We start from the raw sequence: 19,453 nt of genomic DNA, 5'->3' as shown, positions 1-19,453 counted from the left end.
AACCAGTGTCCACCACCGCTCTCTCCACACCAGTGTCCACCACCGCTCTCTCCACACCAGTGTCCACCACCGCTCTCTCCACACCAGTGTCCACCACCGCTCTCTCCACACCAGTGTCCACCACAGCTCTCTCCACACCAGTGTCCACCACAGCTCTCTCCACACCAGTGTCCACCACAGCTCTCTCCACACCAGTGTCCACCACCGCTCTCTCCACACCAGTGTCCACCACCGCTCTCTCCACAACAGTGTCCAGTGTCCACCACCGCTCTCTCCACACCAGTGTCCACCACCGCTCTCTGCACACCAGTGTCCACCACCGCTCTCTCCACACCAGTGTCCAACACCGCTCTCTCCAAACCAGTGTCCACCACCGCTCTCTCCACACCAGTGTCCACCACCGCTCTCTCCACACCAGTGTCCACCACCGCTCTCTCCACACCAGTGTCCACCACAGCTCTCTCCACACCAGTGTCCACCACAGCTCTCTCCACACCAGTGTCCACCACAGCTCTCACCACAGCAGCGTGTTCACCACAGCTCTCTCCACACCAGTGTCCACCACCGCTCTCTCCACACCAGTGTCCACCACCGCTCTCTCCACACCAATGTCCACCACAGCTCTCTCCACACCAGTGTTCACCACAGCTCTCACCACAGCAGCGTGTCCACCACAGCTCTCTCCACACCAGTGTCCACCACAGCTCTCTCCACACCAGTGTCCAGTGTCCACCACCGCTCTCTCCACACTACTGTCCACCACAGCTCTCTCCACAGCAGCGTGTCCACCACCGCTCTCTCCACACCAGTGTCCACCACCGCTCTCTCCACACCAGTGTCCACCACCGCTCTCTCCACACCAGTGTCCACCACCGCTCTCTCCACACCAGTGTCCACCACCGCTCTCTCCACACCAGTGTCCACCACCGCTCTCTCCACACCAGTGTTCACCACAGCTCTCACCACAGCAGCGTGTCCACCACAGCTCTCTCCACACCAGTGTCCACCACAGCTCTCTCCACACCAGTGTCCACCACAGCTCTCTCCACACCAGTGTCCACCACAGCTCTCACCACAGCAGCGTGTTCACCACAGCTCTCTCCACACCAGTGTCCACCACAGTTCTCTCCACACCAGTGTCCACCACAGCTCTCTCCACACCAGTGTCCAACACCGCTCTCTCCAAACCAGTGTCCACCACCGCTCTCTCCACACCAGTGTCCACCACCGCTCTCTCCACACCAGTGTCCACCACCGCTCTCTCCACACCAGTGTCCACCACAGCTCTCTCCACACCAGTGTCCTCCACAGCTCTCTCCACACCAGTGTCCACCACAGCTCTCTCCACACCAGTGTCCACCACAGCTCTCTCCACACCAGTGTCCACCACCGCTCTCTCCACACCAGTGTCCACCACCGCTCTCTCCACACCAGTGTCCACCACCGCTCTCTCCACACCAGTGTCCACCACCGCTCTCTCCACACCAGTGTCCACCACCGCTCTCTCCACACCAGTGTCCACCACAGCACTCTCCACACCAGTGTCCACCACAGCTCTCTCCACACCAGTGTCCACCACAGCTCTATCCACACCAGTGTCCACCACCGCTCTCTCCACACCAGTGTCCACCACCGCTCTCTCCACAACAGTGTCCAGTGTCCACCACCGCTCTCTCCACACCAGTGTCCACCACCGCTCTCTGCACACCAGTGTCCACCACCGCTCTCTCCACACCAGTGTCCAACACCGCTCTTTCCAAACCAGTGTCCACCACCGCTCTCTCCACACCAGTGTCCACCACCGCTCTCTCCACACCAGTGTCCACCACCGCTCTCTCCACACCAGTGTCCACCACAGCTCTCTCCACACCAGTGTCCACCACAGCTCTCTCCACACCAGTGTCCACCACAGCTCTCACCACAGCAGCGTGTTCACCACAGCTCTCTCCACACCAGTGTCCACCACCGCTCTCTCCACACCAGTGTCCACCACCGCTCTCTCCACACCAATGTCCACCACAGCTCTCTCCACACCAGTGTCCAGTGTCCACCACCGCTCTCTCCACACTACTGTCCACCACAGCTCTCTCCACAGCAGCGTGTCCACCACCGCTCTCTCCACACCAGTGTCCACCACCGCTCTCTCCACACCAGTGTCCACCACCGCTCTCTCCACACCAGTGTCCACCACCGCTCTCTCCACACCAGTGTCCACCACCGCTCTCTCCACACCAGTGTCCACCACCGCTCTCTCCACACCAGTGTTCACCACAGCTCTCACCACAGCAGCGTGTCCACCACAGCTCTCTCCACACTAGTGTCCACCACAGCTCTCTCCACACCAGTGTCCACCACAGCTCTCTCCACACCAGTGTCCACCACAGCTCTCACCACAGCAGCGTGTTCACCACAGCTCTCTCCACACCAGTGTCCACCACAGCTCTCTCCACACCAGTGTCCACCACAGCTCTCTCCACACCAGTGTCCAACACCGCTCTCTCCAAACCAGTGTCCACCACCGCTCTCTCCACACCAGTGTCCACCACCGCTCTCTCCACACCAGTGTCCACCACCGCTCTCTCCACACCAGTGTCCACCACCGCTCTCTCCACACCAGTGTCCACCACAGCTCTCTCCACACCAGTGTCCACCACAGCTCTCTCCACACCAGTGTCCACCACAGCTCTCTCCACACCAGTGTCCACCACCGCTCTCTCCACACCAGTGTCCACCACCGCTCTCTCCACAACAGTGTCCAGTGTCCACCACCGCTCTCTCCACACCAGTGTCCACCACCGCTCTCTGCACACCAGTGTCCACCACCGCTCTCTCCACACCAGTGTCCAACACCGCTCTCTCCAAACCAGTGTCCACCACCGCTCTCTCCACACCAGTGTCCACCACCGCTCTCTCCACACCAGTGTCCACCACCGCTCTCTCCACACCAGTGTCCACCACAGCTCTCTCCACACCAGTGTCCACCACAGCTCTCTCCACACCAGTGTCCACCACAGCTCTCACCACAGCAGCGTGTTCACCACAGCTCTCTCCACACCAGTGTCCACCACCGCTCTCTCCACACCAGTGTCCACCACCGCTCTCTCCACACCAATGTCCACCACAGCTCTCTCCACACCAGTGTTCACCACAGCTCTCACCACAGCAGCGTGTCCACCACAGCTCTCTCCACACCAGTGTCCACCACAGCTCTCTCCACACCAGTGTCCAGTGTCCACCACCGCTCTCTCCACACTACTGTCCACCACAGCTCTCTCCACAGCAGCGTGTCCACCACCGCTCTCTCCACACCAGTGTCCACCACCGCTCTCTCCACACCAGTGTCCACCACCGCTCTCTCCACACCAGTGTCCACCACCGCTCTCTCCACACCAGTGTCCACCACCGCTCTCTCCACACCAGTGTCCACCACCGCTCTCTCCACACCAGTGTCCACCACCGCTCTCTCCACACCAGTGTTCACCACAGCTCTCACCACAGCAGCGTGTCCACCACAGCTCTCTCCACACCAGTGTCCACCACAGCTCTCTCCACACCAGTGTCCACCACAGCTCTCTCCACACCAGTGTCCACCACAGCTCTCACCACAGCAGCGTGTTCACCACAGCTCTCTCCACACCAGTGTCCACCACAGCTCTCTCCACACCAGTGTCCACCACAGCTCTCTCCACACCAGTGTCCAACACCGCTCTCTCCAAACCAGTGTCCACCACCGCTCTCTCCACACCAGTGTCCACCACCGCTCTCTCCACACCAGTGTCCACCACCGCTCTCTCCACACCAGTGTCCACCACAGCTCTCTCCACACCAGTGTCCTCCACAGCTCTCTCCACACCAGTGTCCACCACAGCTCTCTCCACACCAGTGTCCACCACAGCTCTCTCCACACCAGTGTCCACCACCGCTCTCTCCACACCAGTGTCCACCACCGCTCTCTCCACACCAGTGTCCACCACCGCTCTCTCCACACCAGTGTCCACCACCGCTCTCTCCACACCAGTGTCCACCACCGCTCTCTCCACACCAGTGTCCACCACAGCACTCTCCACACCAGTGTCCACCACAGCTCTCTCCACACCAGTGTCCACCACAGCTCTATCCACACCAGTGTCCACCACCGCTCTCTCCACACCAGTGTCCACCACCGCTCTCTCCACAACAGTGTCCAGTGTCCACCACCGCTCTCTCCACACCAGTGTCCACCACCGCTCTCTGCACACCAGTGTCCACCACCGCTCTCTCCACACCAGTGTCCAACACCGCTCTTTCCAAACCAGTGTCCACCACCGCTCTCTCCACACCAGTGTCCACCACCGCTCTCTCCACACCAGTGTCCACCACCGCTCTCTCCACACCAGTGTCCACCACAGCTCTCTCCACACCAGTGTCCACCACAGCTCTCTCCACACCAGTGTCCACCACAGCTCTCACCACAGCAGCGTGTTCACCACAGCTCTCTCCACACCAGTGTCCACCACCGCTCTCTCCACACCAGTGTCCACCACCGCTCTCTCCACACCAATGTCCACCACAGCTCTCTCCACACCAGTGTTCACCACAGCTCTCACCACAGCAGCGTGTCCACCACAGCTCTCTCCACACCAGTGTCCAGTGTCCACCACCGCTCTCTCCACACTACTGTCCACCACAGCTCTCTCCACAGCAGCGTGTCCACCACCGCTCTCTCCACACCAGTGTCCACCACCGCTCTCTCCACACCAGTGTCCACCACCGCTCTCTCCACACCAGTGTCCACCACCGCTCTCTCCACACCAGTGTCCACCACCGCTCTCTCCACACCAGTTTTCACCACAGCTCTCACCACAGCAGCGTGTCCACCACAGCTCTCTCCACACCAGTGTCCACCACAGCTCTCTCCACACCAGTGTCCACCACAGCTCTCTCCACACCAGTGTCCACCACAGCTCTCACCACAGCAGCGTGTTCACCACAGCTCTCTCCACACCAGTGTCCACCACAGCTCTCTCCACACCAGTGTCCACCACAGCTCTCTCCACACCAGTGTCCAACACCGCTCTCTCCAAACCAGTGTCCACCACCGCTCTCTCCACACCAGTGTCCACCACCGCTCTCTCCACACCAGTGTCCACCACCGCTCTCTCCACACCAGTGTCCACCACAGCTCTCTCCACACCAGTGTCCACCACAGCTCTATCCACACCAGTGTCCACCACCGCTCTCTCCACACCAGTGTCCACCACCGCTCTCTCCAGTCCAGTGTCCACCACCGCTCTCTCCACACCAGTGTCCACCACCGCTCTCTGCACACCAGTGTCCACCACCGCTCTCTCCACACCAGTGTCCAACACCGCTCTTTCCAAACCAGTGTCCACCACCGCTCTCTCCACACCAGTGTCCACCACCGCTCTCTCCACACCAGTGTCCACCACCGCTCTCTCCACACCAGTGTCCACCACAGCTCTCTCCACACCAGTGTCCACCACAGCTCTCTCCACACCAGTGTCCACCACAGCTCTCACCACAGCAGCGTGTTCACCACAGCTCTCTCCACACCAGTGTCCACCACCGCTCTCTCCACACCAGTGTCCACCACCGCTCTCTTCACACCAATGTCCACCACAGCTCTCTCCACACCAGTGTTCACCACAGCTCTCACCACAGCAGCGTGTCCACCACAGCTCTCTCCACACCAGTGTCCACCACAGCTCTCTCCACACCAGTGTCCAGTGTCCACCACCGCTCTCTCCACACTACTGTCCACCACAGCTCTCTCCACAGCAGCGTGTCCACCACCGCTCTCTCCACACCAGTGTCCACCACCGCTCTCTCCACACCAGTGTCCACCACCGCTCTCTCCACACCAGTGTCCACCACCGCTCTCTCCACACCAGTGTCCACCACCGCTCTCTCCACACCAGTGTCCACCACCGCTCTCTCCACACCAGTGTTCACCACAGCTCTCACCACAGCAGCGTGTCCACCACAGCTCTCTCCACACCAGTGTCCACCACAGCTCTCTCCACACCAGTGTCCACCACAGCTCTCTCCACACCAGTGTCCACCACAGCTCTCACCACAGCAGCGTGTTCACCACAGCTCTCTCCACACCAGTGTCCACCACAGCTCTCTCCACACCAGTGTCCACCACAGCTCTCTCCACACCAGTGTCCAACACCGCTCTCTCCAAACCAGTGTCCACCACCGCTCTCTCCACACCAGTGTCCACCACCGCTCTCTCCACACCAGTGTCCACCACCGCTCTCTCCACACCAGTGTCCACCACAGCTCTCTCCACACCAGTGTCCTCCACAGCTCTCTCCACACCAGTGTCCACCACAACTCTCTCCACACCAGTGTCCACCACAGCTCTCTCCACACCAGTGTCCACCACCGCTCTCTCCACACCAGTGTCCACCACCGCTCTCTCCACACCAGTGTCCACCACCGCTCTCTCCACACCAGTGTCCACCACCGCTCTCTCCACACCAGTGTCCACCACCGCTCTCTCCACACCAGTGTCCACCACAGCACTCTCCACACCAGTGTCCACCACAGCTCTCTCCACACCAGTGTCCACCACAGCTCTATCCACACCAGTGTCCACCACCGCTCTCTCCACACCAGTGTCCACCACCGCTCTCTCCACACCAGTGTCCACCACCGCTCTCTCCACACCAGTGTCCACCACCGCTCTCTCCACACCAGTGTCCACCACCGCTCTCTCCACACCAGTGTCCACCACAGCACTCTCCACACCAGTGTCCACCACAGCTCTCTCCACACCAGTGTCCACCACAGCTCTATCCACACCAGTGTCCACCACAGCTCTCTCCACACCAGTGTCCACCACAGCTCTCTCCACACCAGTGTCCACCACCGCTCTCTCCACACCAGTGTCCACCACCGCTCTCTCCACAACAGTGTCCAGTGTCCACCACCGCTCTCTCCACACCAGTGTCCACCACCGCTCTCTGCACACCAGTGTCCACCACCGCTCTCTCCACACCAGTGTCCAACACCGCTCTCTCCAAACCAGTGTCCACCACCGCTCTCTCCACACCAGTGTCCACCACCGCTCTCTCCACACCAGTGTCCACCACCGCTCTCTCCACACCAGTGTCCACCACAGCTCTCTCCACACCAGTGTCCACCACAGCTCTCTCCACACCAGTGTCCACCACAGCTCTCACCACAGCAGCGTGTTCACCACAGCTCTCTCCACACCAGTGTCCACCACCGCTCTCTCCACACCAGTGTCCACCACCGCTCTCTCCACACCAATGTCCACCACAGCTCTCTCCACACCAGTGTTCACCACAGCTCTCACCACAGCAGCGTGTCCACCACAGCTCTCTCCACACCAGTGTCCACCACAGCTCTCTCCACACCAGTGTCCAGTGTCCACCACCGGTCTCTCCACACTACTGTCCACCACAGCTCTCTCCACAGCAGCGTGTCCACCACCGCTCTCTCCACACCAGTGTCCACCACCGCTCTCTCCACACCAGTGTCCACCACCGCTCTCTCCACACCAGTGTCCACCACCGCTCTCTCCACACCAGTGTCCACCACCGCTCTCTCCACACCAGTGTTCACCACAGCTCTCACCACAGCAGCGTGTCCACCACAGCTCTCTCCACACCAGTGTCCACCACAGCTCTCTCCACACCAGTGTCCACCACAGCTCTCTCCACACCAGTGTCCACCACAGCTCTCTCCACACCAGTGTCCACCACAGCTCTCTCCACACCAGTGTCCACCACAGCTCTCTCCACACCAGTGTTCACCACAGCTCTCTCCACACCAGTGTCCACCACCGCTCTCTCCACACCAGTGTCCACCACCGCTCTCTCCACAACAGTGTCCAGTGTCCACCACCGCTCTCTCCACACCAGTGTCCACCACCGCTCTCTGCACACCAGTGTCCACCACCGCTCTCTCCACACCAGTGTCCAACACCGCTCTCTCCAAACCAGTGTCCACCACCGCTCTCTCCACACCAGTGTCCACCACCGCTCTCTCCACACCAGTGTCCACCACCGCTCTCTCCACACCAGTGTCCACCACAGCTCTCTCCACACCAGTGTCCACCACAGCTCTCTCCACACCAGTGTCCACCACAGCTCTCACCACAGCAGCGTGTTCACCACAGCTCTCTCCACACCAGTGTCCACCACAGCTCTCTCCACACCAGTGTCCACCACAGCTCTCTCCACACCAGTGTCCACCACAGCTCTCTCCACACCAGTGTCCACCACAGCTCTCTCCACACCAGTGTCCACCACAGCTCTCTCCACACCAGTGTACACCACAGCTCTCTCCACACCAGTGTCCACCACAGCTCTCTCCACACCAGTGTCCACCACAGCTCTCTCCACACCAGTGTCCTCCACAGCTCTCTCCACACCAGTGTCCACCACAGCTCTCTCCACACCAGTGTCCACCACAGCTCTCTCCACACCAGTGTCCACCACAGCTCTCTCCACACCAGTGTCCACCACAGCTCTCTCCACACCAGTGTCCACCACAGCTCTCTCCACACCAGTGTCCACCACAGCTCTCTCCACACCAGTGTCCACCACAGCTCTCTCCACACCAGTGTCCTCCACAGCTCTCTCCACACCAGTGTCCACCACAGCTCTCTCCACACCAGTGTCCTCCACAGCTCTCTCCACACCAGTGTCCACCACAGCTCTCTCCACACCAGTGTCCACCACCGCTCTCTCCACACCAGTGTCCACCACCGCTCTCTCCACACCAGTGTCCACCACCGCTCTCTCCACACCAGTGTCCACCACCGCTCTCTCCACACCAGTGTCCACCACCGCTCTCTCCACACCAGTGTCCACCACCGCTCTCTCCACACCAGTGTCCACCACAGCACTCTCCACACCAGTGTCCACCACAGCTCTCTCCACACCAGTGTCCACCACAGCTCTCTCCACACCAGTGTCCACCACAGCTCTCTCCACACCAGTGTCCACCACCGCTCTCTCCACACCAGTGTCCACCACCGCTCTCTCCACACCAGTGTCCACCACCGCTCTCTCCACACCAGTGTCCACCACCGCTCTCTCCACACCAGTGTCCACCACCGCTCTCTCCACACCAGTGTCCACCACCGCTCTCTCCACACCAGTGTCCACCACCGCTCTCTCCACACCAGTGTCCACCACAGCTCTCTCCACACCAGTGTCCACCACAGCTCTCACCACAGCAGCGTGTCCACCACCGCTCTCTCCACACCAGTGTTCACCACAGCTCTCACCACAGCAGCGTGTCCACCACAGCTCTCTCCACACCAGTGTCCACCACAGCTCTCTCCACACCAGTGTCCACCACAGCTCTCTCCACACCAGTGTCCAGTGTCCACCACCGCTCTCTCCACACCAGTGTCCACCACCGCTCTCTCCACACCAGTGTCCACCACAGCACTCTCCACACCAGTGTCCACCACAGCTCTCTCCACACCAGTGTACACCACAACAATCTCCACACCAGTGTCCACCACAGCTCTCTCCACACCAGTGTCCAGTGTCCACCACAGCCCTCTCCACACCAGTGTCCACCACAGCACTCTCCACACCAGTGTCCACGACAGCTCTCTCCACACCAGTGTACACCACAGCAATCTCCACACCAGTGTCCACCACAGCTCTATCCACACCAGTGTCCAGTGTCCACCACAGCTCTCTCCACAACAGTGTCCAGTGTCCACCACAGCTCTCTCCACAACAGTGTCCACCACAGCTCTCTCCACACCAGTGTCCACCACAGCTCTCTCCACACCAGTGTCCACCACAGCTCTCTCCACACCAGTGTCCACCACAGCGCTCTCCACACCAGTGTCCACCACAGCTCTCTCCACACCAGTGTCCACCACAGCTCTCTCCACACCAGTGTCCACCACAGCTCTCTCCACACCAGTGTCCACCACAGCTCTCTCCACACCAGTGTCCACCACAGCTCTCTCCACACCAGTGTCCACCACAGCTCTCTCCACACCAGTGTCCACCACAGCTCTCTCCACACCAGTGTCCACCACAGCTCTCTCCACACCAGTGTCCTCCACAGCTCTCTCCACACCAGTGTCCACCACAGCTCTCTCCACACCAGTGTCCACCACAGCTCCCTCCACACCAGTGTCCTCCACAGCTCTCTCCACACCAGTGTCCACCACAGCTCTCTCCACACCAGTGTCCTCCACGGCTCTCTCCACACCAGTGTCCACCACGGCTCTCTCCACACCAGTGTCCACCACGGCTCTCTCCACACCAGTGTCCACCACCGCTCTCTCCACACCAGTGTCCACCACCGCTCTCTCCACACAAGTGTCCTCCACAGCTCTCTCCACACCAGTGTCCACCACAGCTCTCTCCACACCAGTGTCCACCACCGCTCTCTCCACACCAGTGTCCACCACCGCTCTCTCCACACCAGTGTCCACCACCGCTCTCTCCACACCAGTGTCCACCACCGCTCTCTCCACACCAGTGTCCACCACCGCTCTCTCCACACCAGTGTCCACCACAGCTCTCTCCACACCAATGTCCACCACAGCTCTCTCCACACCAGTGTTCACCACAGCTCTCACCACAGCAGCGTGTCCACCACAGCTCTCTCCACACCAGTGTCCACCACAGCTCTCTCCACACCAGTGTCCAGTGTCCACCACCGCTCTCTCCACACTACTGTCCACCACCGCTCTCTCCACAGTAGCGTGTCCACCACCGCTCTCTCCACACCAGTGTCCACCACCGCTCTCTCCACACCAGTGTCCACCACCGCTCTCTCCACACCATTGTCCACCACCGCTCTCTCCACACCAGTGTCCACCACCGCTCTCTCAACACCAGTGTCCACCACCGCTCTCTCCACACCAGTGTTCACCACAGCTCTCACCACAGCAGCGTGTCCACCACAGCTCTCTCCACACCAGTGTCCACCACAGCTCTCTCCACACCAGTGTCCACCACAGCTCTCTCCACACCAGTGTCCAGTGTCCACCACCGCTCTCTCCACACCAGTGTCCACCACAGCACTCTCCACACCAGTGTCCACCACAGCTTTCTCCATACCAGTGTCCACCACAGCTCTCTCCACACCAGTGTCCACCACAGCTCTCTCCACACCAGTGTTCACCACAGCTCTCACCACAGCAGCGTGTCCACCACAGCTCTCTCCACACCAGTGTCCACCACAGCTCTCTCCACACCAGTGTCCAGTGTCCACCACAGCACTCTCCACACTAGTGTCCACCACAGCACTCTCCACACCAGTGTCCACCACAGCTCTCTCCACACCAGTGTCCACCACAGCTCTCTCCACACGAGTGTCCACCACAGCTCTCTCCACACCAGTGTCCACCACAGCTCTCTCCACACCAGTATCCACCACAGCACTCTCCACACCATTGTCCACCACAGCTCTCTCCACACCAGTGTCCACCACAGCTCTCTCCACACCAGTGTCCACCACAGCTCTCTCCACACCAGTGTCCACCACAGCTCTCTCCACACCAGTGTCCACCACAGCTCTCTCCACACCAGTGTCCACCACCGCTCTCTCCACACCAGTGTCCACCACCGCTCTCTCCACACCAGTGTTCACCACAGCTCTCACCACAGCAGCGTGTCCACCACAGCTCTCTCCACACCAGTGTCCACCACAGCTCTCTCCACACCAGTGTCCAGTGTCCACCACAGCACTCTCCACACTAGTGTCCACCACAGCACTCTCCACATCAGTGTCCACCACAGCTCTCTCCACACCAGTGTCCACCACAGCTCTCTCCACACCAGTGTCCACCACAGCTCTCTCCACACCAGTGTCCACCACAGCACTCTCCACACCAGTGTCCACCACAGCTCTCTCCACACCAGTGTCCACCACAGCTCTCTCCACACCAGTGTCCACCACAGCTCTCTCCACACCAGTGTCCACCACCGCTCTCTCCACACCAGTGTCCACCACCGCTCTCTCCACACCAGTGTCCACCACCGCTCTCTCCACACCAGTGTCCACCACCGCTCTCTCCACACCAGTGTCCACCACCGCTCTCTCCACACCAGTGTCCAGCACCGCTCTCTCCACACCAGTGTCCTCCACCGCTCTCTCCACACCAGTGTCCACCACAGCACTCTCCACACCAGTGTCCACCACAGCTCTCTCCACACCAGTGTCCACCACAGCTCTCTCCACACCAGTGTCCACCACAGCTCTCTCCACACCAGTGTCCACCACAGCTCTCTCCACACCAGTGTCCACCACAGCTCTCTCCACACCAGTGTCCACCACAGCTCTCACCACAGCAGCGTGTCCACCACAGCTCTCTCCACACCAGTGTCCACCACAGCTCTCTCCACACCAGTGTCCACCACAGCTCTCTCCACACCAGTGTCCAGTGTCCACCACCGCTCTCTCCACACCAGTGTCCACCACAGCACTCTCCACACCAGTGTCCACCACAGCTCTCTCCACACCAGTGTCCACCACAGCTCTCTCCACACCAGTGTCCACCACAGCTCTCTCCACACCAGTGTCCACCACAGCTCTCTCCACACCAGTGTCCACCACAGCTCTCTCCACACCAGTGTCCACCACAGCTCTCTCCACACCAGTGTCCACCACAGCTCTCTCCACACCAGTGTCCACCACCGCTCTCTCCACACCAGTGTCCACCACCGCTCTCTCCACACCAGTGTCCACCACCGCTCTCTCCACACCAGTGTCCACCACCGCTCTCTCCACACCAGTGTCCACCACCGCTCTCTCCACACCAGTGTCCACCACCGCTCTCTCCACACCAGTGTCCACCACCGCTCTCTCCACACCAGTGTCCACCACCGCTCTCTCCACACCAGTATCCACCACAGCACACTCCACACCAGCGTGTCCACCACAGCTCTCTCCACAGCAGCGTGTCCACCACAGCTCTCTCCACAGCAGCGTGTCCACCACCGCTCTCTCCACACCAGTGTCCACCACCGCTCTCCCAACACCAGTGTTCACCACAGCTCTCACCACAGCAGCGTGTCCACCACAGCTCTCTCCACACCAGTGTCCACCACAGCTCTCTCTACACCAGTGTCCACCACAGCTCTCTCCACACCAGTGTCCAGTGTCCACCACCGCTCTCTCCACACCAGTGTCCACCACAGCACTCTCCACACCAGTGTCCACCACAGCTCTCTCCACACCAGTGTCCACCACAGCTCTCTCCACACCAGTGTCCACCACAGCTCTCTCCACACCAGTGTTCACCACAGCTCTCACCACAGCAGCGTGTCCACCACAGCTCTCTCCACACCAGTGTCCACCACAGCTCTCTCCACACCAGTGTCCACCACAGCTCTCTCCACAACAGTGTCCAGTGTCCACCACAGCACTCTCCACACCAGTGTCCACCACAGCTCTCTCCACACCAGTGTCCACCACAGCTATCTCCACACCAGTGTCCACCACAGCTCTGTCCACACCAGTGTCCACCACAGTTCTCTCCGCACCAGTGTCCACCACAGCTCTCTCCACACCAGTGTCCACCACAGCTCTCTCCACACCAGTTTCCAGTGTCCACCACCGCTCTCTCCACACCAGTGTCCACCACAGCACTCTCCACACCAGTGTCCACCACAGCTCTCTCCACACCAGTGTCCACCACAGCTCTCTCCACACCAGTGTCCACCACAGCTCTCTCCACACAAGTGTGCACCACAGCTCTCTCCACACCAGTGTTCACCACAGCTCTCACCACAGCAGCGTGTCCACCACAGCTCTCTCCACACCAGTGTCCACCACAGCTCTCTCCACACCAGTGTCCACCACAGCTCTCTCCACACCAGTGTCCAGTGTCCACCACAGCACTCTCCACACCAGTGTCCACCACAGCTCTCTCCACACCAGTGTCCACCACAGCTCTCTCCACACCAGTGTCCACCACAGCTCTCTCCACACCAGTGTCCACCACCGCTCTCTCCACACCAGTGTCCACCACAGCACTCTCCACACCAGTGTCCACCACAGCTCTCTCCACACCATTGTCCACCACAGCTCTCTCCACACCAGTGTCCACCACAGCTCTCTCCACACCAGTGTTCACCACAGCTCTCACCACAGCAGCGTGTCCACCACAGCTCTCTCCACACCAGTGTCCACCACAGCTCTCTCCACACCAGTGTCCACCACAGCTCTCTCCACAACAGTGTCCAGTGTCCACCACAGCACTCTCCACACCAGTGTCCACCACAGCTCTCTCCACACCAGTGTCCACCACAGCTCTCTCCACACCAGTGTCCACCACAGCTCTCTCCACACCAGTGTCCACCACAGCTCTCTCCACACCAGTGTTCACCACAGCTCTCACCACAGCAGCGTGTCCACCACAGCTCTCTCCACACCAGTGTCCACCACAGCTCTCTCCACACCAGTGTCCACCACAGCTCTCTCCACAACAGTGTCCAGTGTCCACCACAGCACTCTCCACACCAGTGTCCACCACAGCTCTCTCCACACCAGTGTCCACCACAGCTCTCTCCACACCAGTGTCCACCACAGCTCTCTCCACACCAGTGTCCACCACAGCTCTCTCCACACCAGTGTCCACCACAGCTCTCTCCACACCAGTGTCCACCACAGCTCTCTCCACACCAGTGTCCAGTGTCCACCACCGCTCTCTCCACACCAGTGTCCACCACAGCACTCTCCACACCAGTGTCCACCACAGCTCTCTCCACACCAGTGTCCACCACAGCTCTCTCCACACCAGTGTCCACCACAGCTCTCTCCACACCAGTGTCCACCACAGCTCTCTCCACACCAGTGTCCAGTGTCCACCACAGCACTCTCCACACCAGTGTCCACCACAGCTCTCTCCACACCAGTGTCCACCACCGCTCTCTCCACACCAGTGTCCACCACAGCACTCTCCACACCAGTGTCCACCACAGCTCTCTCCACACCAGTGTCCACCACAGCTCTCTCCACACCAGTGTCCACCACAGCTCTCTCCACACCAGTGTCCAGTGTCCACCACAGCTCTCTCCACACCAGTGTCCACCACCGCTCTCTCCACACCAGTGTCCACTACAGCACTCTCCACACCAGTGTCCACCACAGCTCTCTCCACACCAGTGTCCACCACAGCTCTCTCCACACCAGTGTCCACCACAGCTCTCTCCACACCAGTGTTCACCACAGCTCTCACCACAGCAGCGTGTCCACCACTGCTCTCTCCACACCAGTGTCCACCACAGCTCTCTCCACACCAGTGTCCACCACAGCTCTCTCCACAACAGTGTCCAGTGTCCACCACAGCACTCTCCACACCAGTGTCCACCACCGCTCTCTCCACACCAGTGTCCACCACCGCTCTCTCCACACCAGTGTCCACCACAGCTCTCTCCACACCAGTGTCCACCACAGCTCTCTCCACACCAGTGTCCACCACAGCTCTCTCCACACCAGTGTCCACCACAGCTCTCTCCACACCAGTGTCCACCACAGCTCTCTCCACAACAGTGTCCACCACAGCTCTCTCCACACCAGTGTCCAGTGTCCACCACCGCTCTCTCCACACCAGTGTCCACCACAGCACTCTCCACACCAGTGTTCACCACAGCTCTCACCACAGCAGCGTGTCCACCACAGCTCTCTCCACACCAGTGTCCACCACAGCTCTCTCCACACCAGTGTCCACCACAGCTCTCTCCACACCAGTGTCCAGTGTCCACCACAGCACTCTCCACACCAGTGTCCACCACAGCTCTCTCCACACCAGTGTCCACCACAGCTCTCTCCACACCAGTGTCCACCACAGCTCTCTCCACACCAGAGTCCACCACAGCTCTCTCCACACCAGTGTTCACCACAGCTCTCACCACAGCAGCGTGTCCACCACAGCTCTCTCCACAGCAGTGTCCACCACAGCACTCTCCACACCAGTGTCCACCACAGCTCTCTCCACACCAGTGTCCACCACAGCTCTCTCGACACCAGTGTCCACCACAGCTCTCTCCACACCAGTGTCCACCACAGCTCTCTCCACACCAGTGTCCACCACAGCTCTCACCACAGCAGCTTGTCCACCACAGCTCTCTCCACACCAGTGTCCACCACAGCTCTCTCCACACCAGTGTCCACCACAGCTCTCTCCACACCAGTGTCCACCACAGCTCTCTCCACACCAGTGTCCACCACAGCTCTCTCCACACCAGTGTCCACCACAGCTCTCTCCACACCAGTGTCCACCACAGCTCTCTCCACACCAGTGTTCACCACAGCTCTCACCACACCAGTGTCCACCACAGCTCTCTCCACACCAGTGTCCACCACAGCTCTCTCCACACCAGTGTCCACCACAGCTCTCTCCCCACCAGTGTCCACCACAGCTCTCTCCCCACCAGTGTCCACCACAGCTCTCTCCACACCAGTGTCCACCACAGATCTCTCCACACCAGTGTCCACCACAGCTCTCTCCACACCAGTGTCCACCACAGCTCTCTCCACACCAGTGTCCACCACAGCTCTCTCCACACCAGTGTCCACCACAGCTCTCTCCACACCAGTGTCCACCACCGCTCTCTCCACACCAGTGTCCACCACCGCTCTCTCCACACCAGTGTCCACCACCGCTCTCTCCACACCAGTGTCCACCACCGCTCTCTCCACACCAGTGTCCACCACCGCTCTATCCACACCAGTGTTCACCACCGCTCTCTCCACACCAGTGTCCACCACAGCTCTCTCCACACCAGTGTCCACCACAGCTCTCTCCACAACAGTGTCCACCACAGCTCTCTCCACACCAGTGTCCACCACTGCTCTCTCCACACCAGTGTCCACCACCGCTCTCTCCACACCACTGTCCACCACAGCACTCTCCACACCAGTGTCCACCACAGCACTCTCCACACCAGTGTCCACCACAGCTCTCTCCACACCAATGTCCACCACAGCTCTCTCCACACCAGTGTCCACCACAGCTCTCTCCACACCAGTGTCCACCACAGCTCTCTCCACACCAGTGTCCACCACAGCTCTCTCCACACCAGTGTCCACCACCGCTCTCTCCACACCAGTGTCCACCACCGCTCTCTCCACACCAGTGTCCACCACAGCACTCTACACACCAGTGTCCACCACAGCTCTCTCCACACCAATGTCCACCACAGCTCTCTCTACACCAGTGTCCACCACAGCTCTCTCCACACCAGTGTCCACCACAGCTCTCTCCACACCAGTGTCCACCACAGCTCTCTCCACACCAGTGTCCACCACAGCGCTCTCCATACCAATGTCCACCACCGCTCTCTCCACACCAGTGTCCACCACAGCTCTCTCCACGCCAGTGTCCACCACCGCTCTCTCCACACCAGTGTCCACCACCGCTCTCTCCACACCAGTGTCCACCACCGCTCTCTCCACACCAGTGTCCACCACCGCTCTCTCCACACCAGTGTCCACCACCGCTCTCTCCACACCAGTGTCCACCACCGCTCTCTCCACACCAGTGTCCACCACAGCTCTCTCCACACCAGTGTCCAGTGTCCACCACAGCACTCTCCACACCAGTGTCCACCACCGCTCTCTCCACACCAGTGTCCACCACCGCTCTCTCCACACCAGTGTCCACCACAGCTCTCTCCACACCAGTGTCCACCACAGCTCTCTCCACACCAGTGTCCACCACAGCTCTCTCCACACCAGTGTCCACCACAGCTCTCTCCACACCAGTGTCCACCACAGCTCTCTCCACACCAGTGTCCACCACAGCTCTCTCCACACCAGTGTCCACCACAGCTCTCTCCACACCAGTGTCCAGTGTCCACCACCGCTCTCTCCACACCAGTGTCCACCACAGCACTCTCCACACCAGTGTTCACCACAGCTCTCACCACAGCAGCGTGTCCACCACAGCTCTCTCCACACCAGTGTCCACCACAGCTCTCTCCACACCAGTGTCCCGTGTCCACCACCGCTCTCTCCACACCAGTGTCCACCACAACACTCTCCACACCAGTGTCCACCACAGCTCTCTCCACACCAGTGTCCACCACAGCTCTCTCCACACCAGTGTCCACCACAGCTCTCTCCACACCAGTGTCCACCACAGCTCTCTCCACACCAGTGTCCACCACAGCTCTCTCCACACCAGTGTCCACCACAGCTCTCACCACAGCAGCGTGTCCACCACAGCTCTCTCCACACCAGTGTCCACCACAGCTCTCTCCACACCAGTGTCCACCACAGCTCTCTCCACACCAGTGTCCACCACCGCTCTCTCCACACCTGTGTCCACCACCGCTCTCTCCACACCAGTGTCCACCACCGCTCTCTCCACACCAGTGTCCACCACAGCTCTCACCACAGCAGCGTGTCCACCACAGCTCTCTCCACACCAGTGTCCTCCACAGCTCTCTCCACACCAGTGTCCTCCACAGCTCTCTCCACACCAGTGTCCACCACAGCTCTCTCCACACCAGTGTCCACCACCGCTCTCTCCACACCAGTGTCCACCACCGCTCTCTCCACACCACTGTTCACCACCGCTCTCTCCACACCAGTGTCCACCACCGCTCTCTCCACACCAGTGTCCACCACCGCTCTCTCCACACCAGTGTCCACCACCGCTCTCTCCACACCAGTGTCCACCACCGCTCTCTCCACACCAGTGTCCACCACAGCTCTCTCCACACCAGTGTCCACCACAGCTCTCTCCACACCAGTGTCCACCACAGCTCTCTCCACACCAGTGTCCACCACAGCTCTCTGCACACCAGTGTCCACCACCGCTCTCTCCACACCAGTGTCCACCACCGCTCTCTCCACACCAGTGTCCACCACCGCTCTCTCCACACCAGTGTCCACCACAACACTCTCCACACCAGTGTCCACCACAGCTCTCTCCACACCAGTGTCCACCACAGCTCTCTCCACACCAGTGTCCACCACAGCTCTCTCCACACCAGTGTCCACCACAGCTCTCTCCACACCAGTGTCCACCACAGCTCTCTCCACACCAGTGTCCACCACAGCTCTCACCACAGCAGCGTGTCCACCACAGCTCTCTCCACACCAGTGTCCACCACAGCTCTCTCCACACCAGTGTCCACCACAGCTCTCTCCACACCAGTGTCCACCACCGCTCTCTCCACACCAGTGTCCACCACCGCTCTCTCCACACCAGTGTCCACCACCGCTCTCTCCACACCTGTGTCCACCACCGCTCTCTCCACACCAGTGTCCACCACCGCTCTCTCCACACCAGTGTCCACCACCGCTCTCTCCACACCAGTGTCAACCACCGCTCTCTCCACACCAGTGTCCACCACAGCTCTCTCCACACCAGTGTCCACCACCGCTCTCTCCACACCAGTGTCCACCACAGCTCTCTCCACACCAGTGTCCACCACCGCTCTCTCCACACCAGTGTCCACCACCGCTCTCTCCACACCAG

The sequence above is a fragment of the Phyllobates terribilis genome, unplaced genomic scaffold, assembly GCF_046119375.1.
Source record: "Phyllobates terribilis strain yellow unplaced genomic scaffold, ASM4611937v1 Scaffold_5__5_contigs__length_657084704, whole genome shotgun sequence".
NCBI lineage: Eukaryota > Metazoa > Chordata > Amphibia > Anura > Dendrobatidae > Phyllobates > Phyllobates terribilis.
This window is presented reverse-complemented; position numbering follows the sequence as displayed.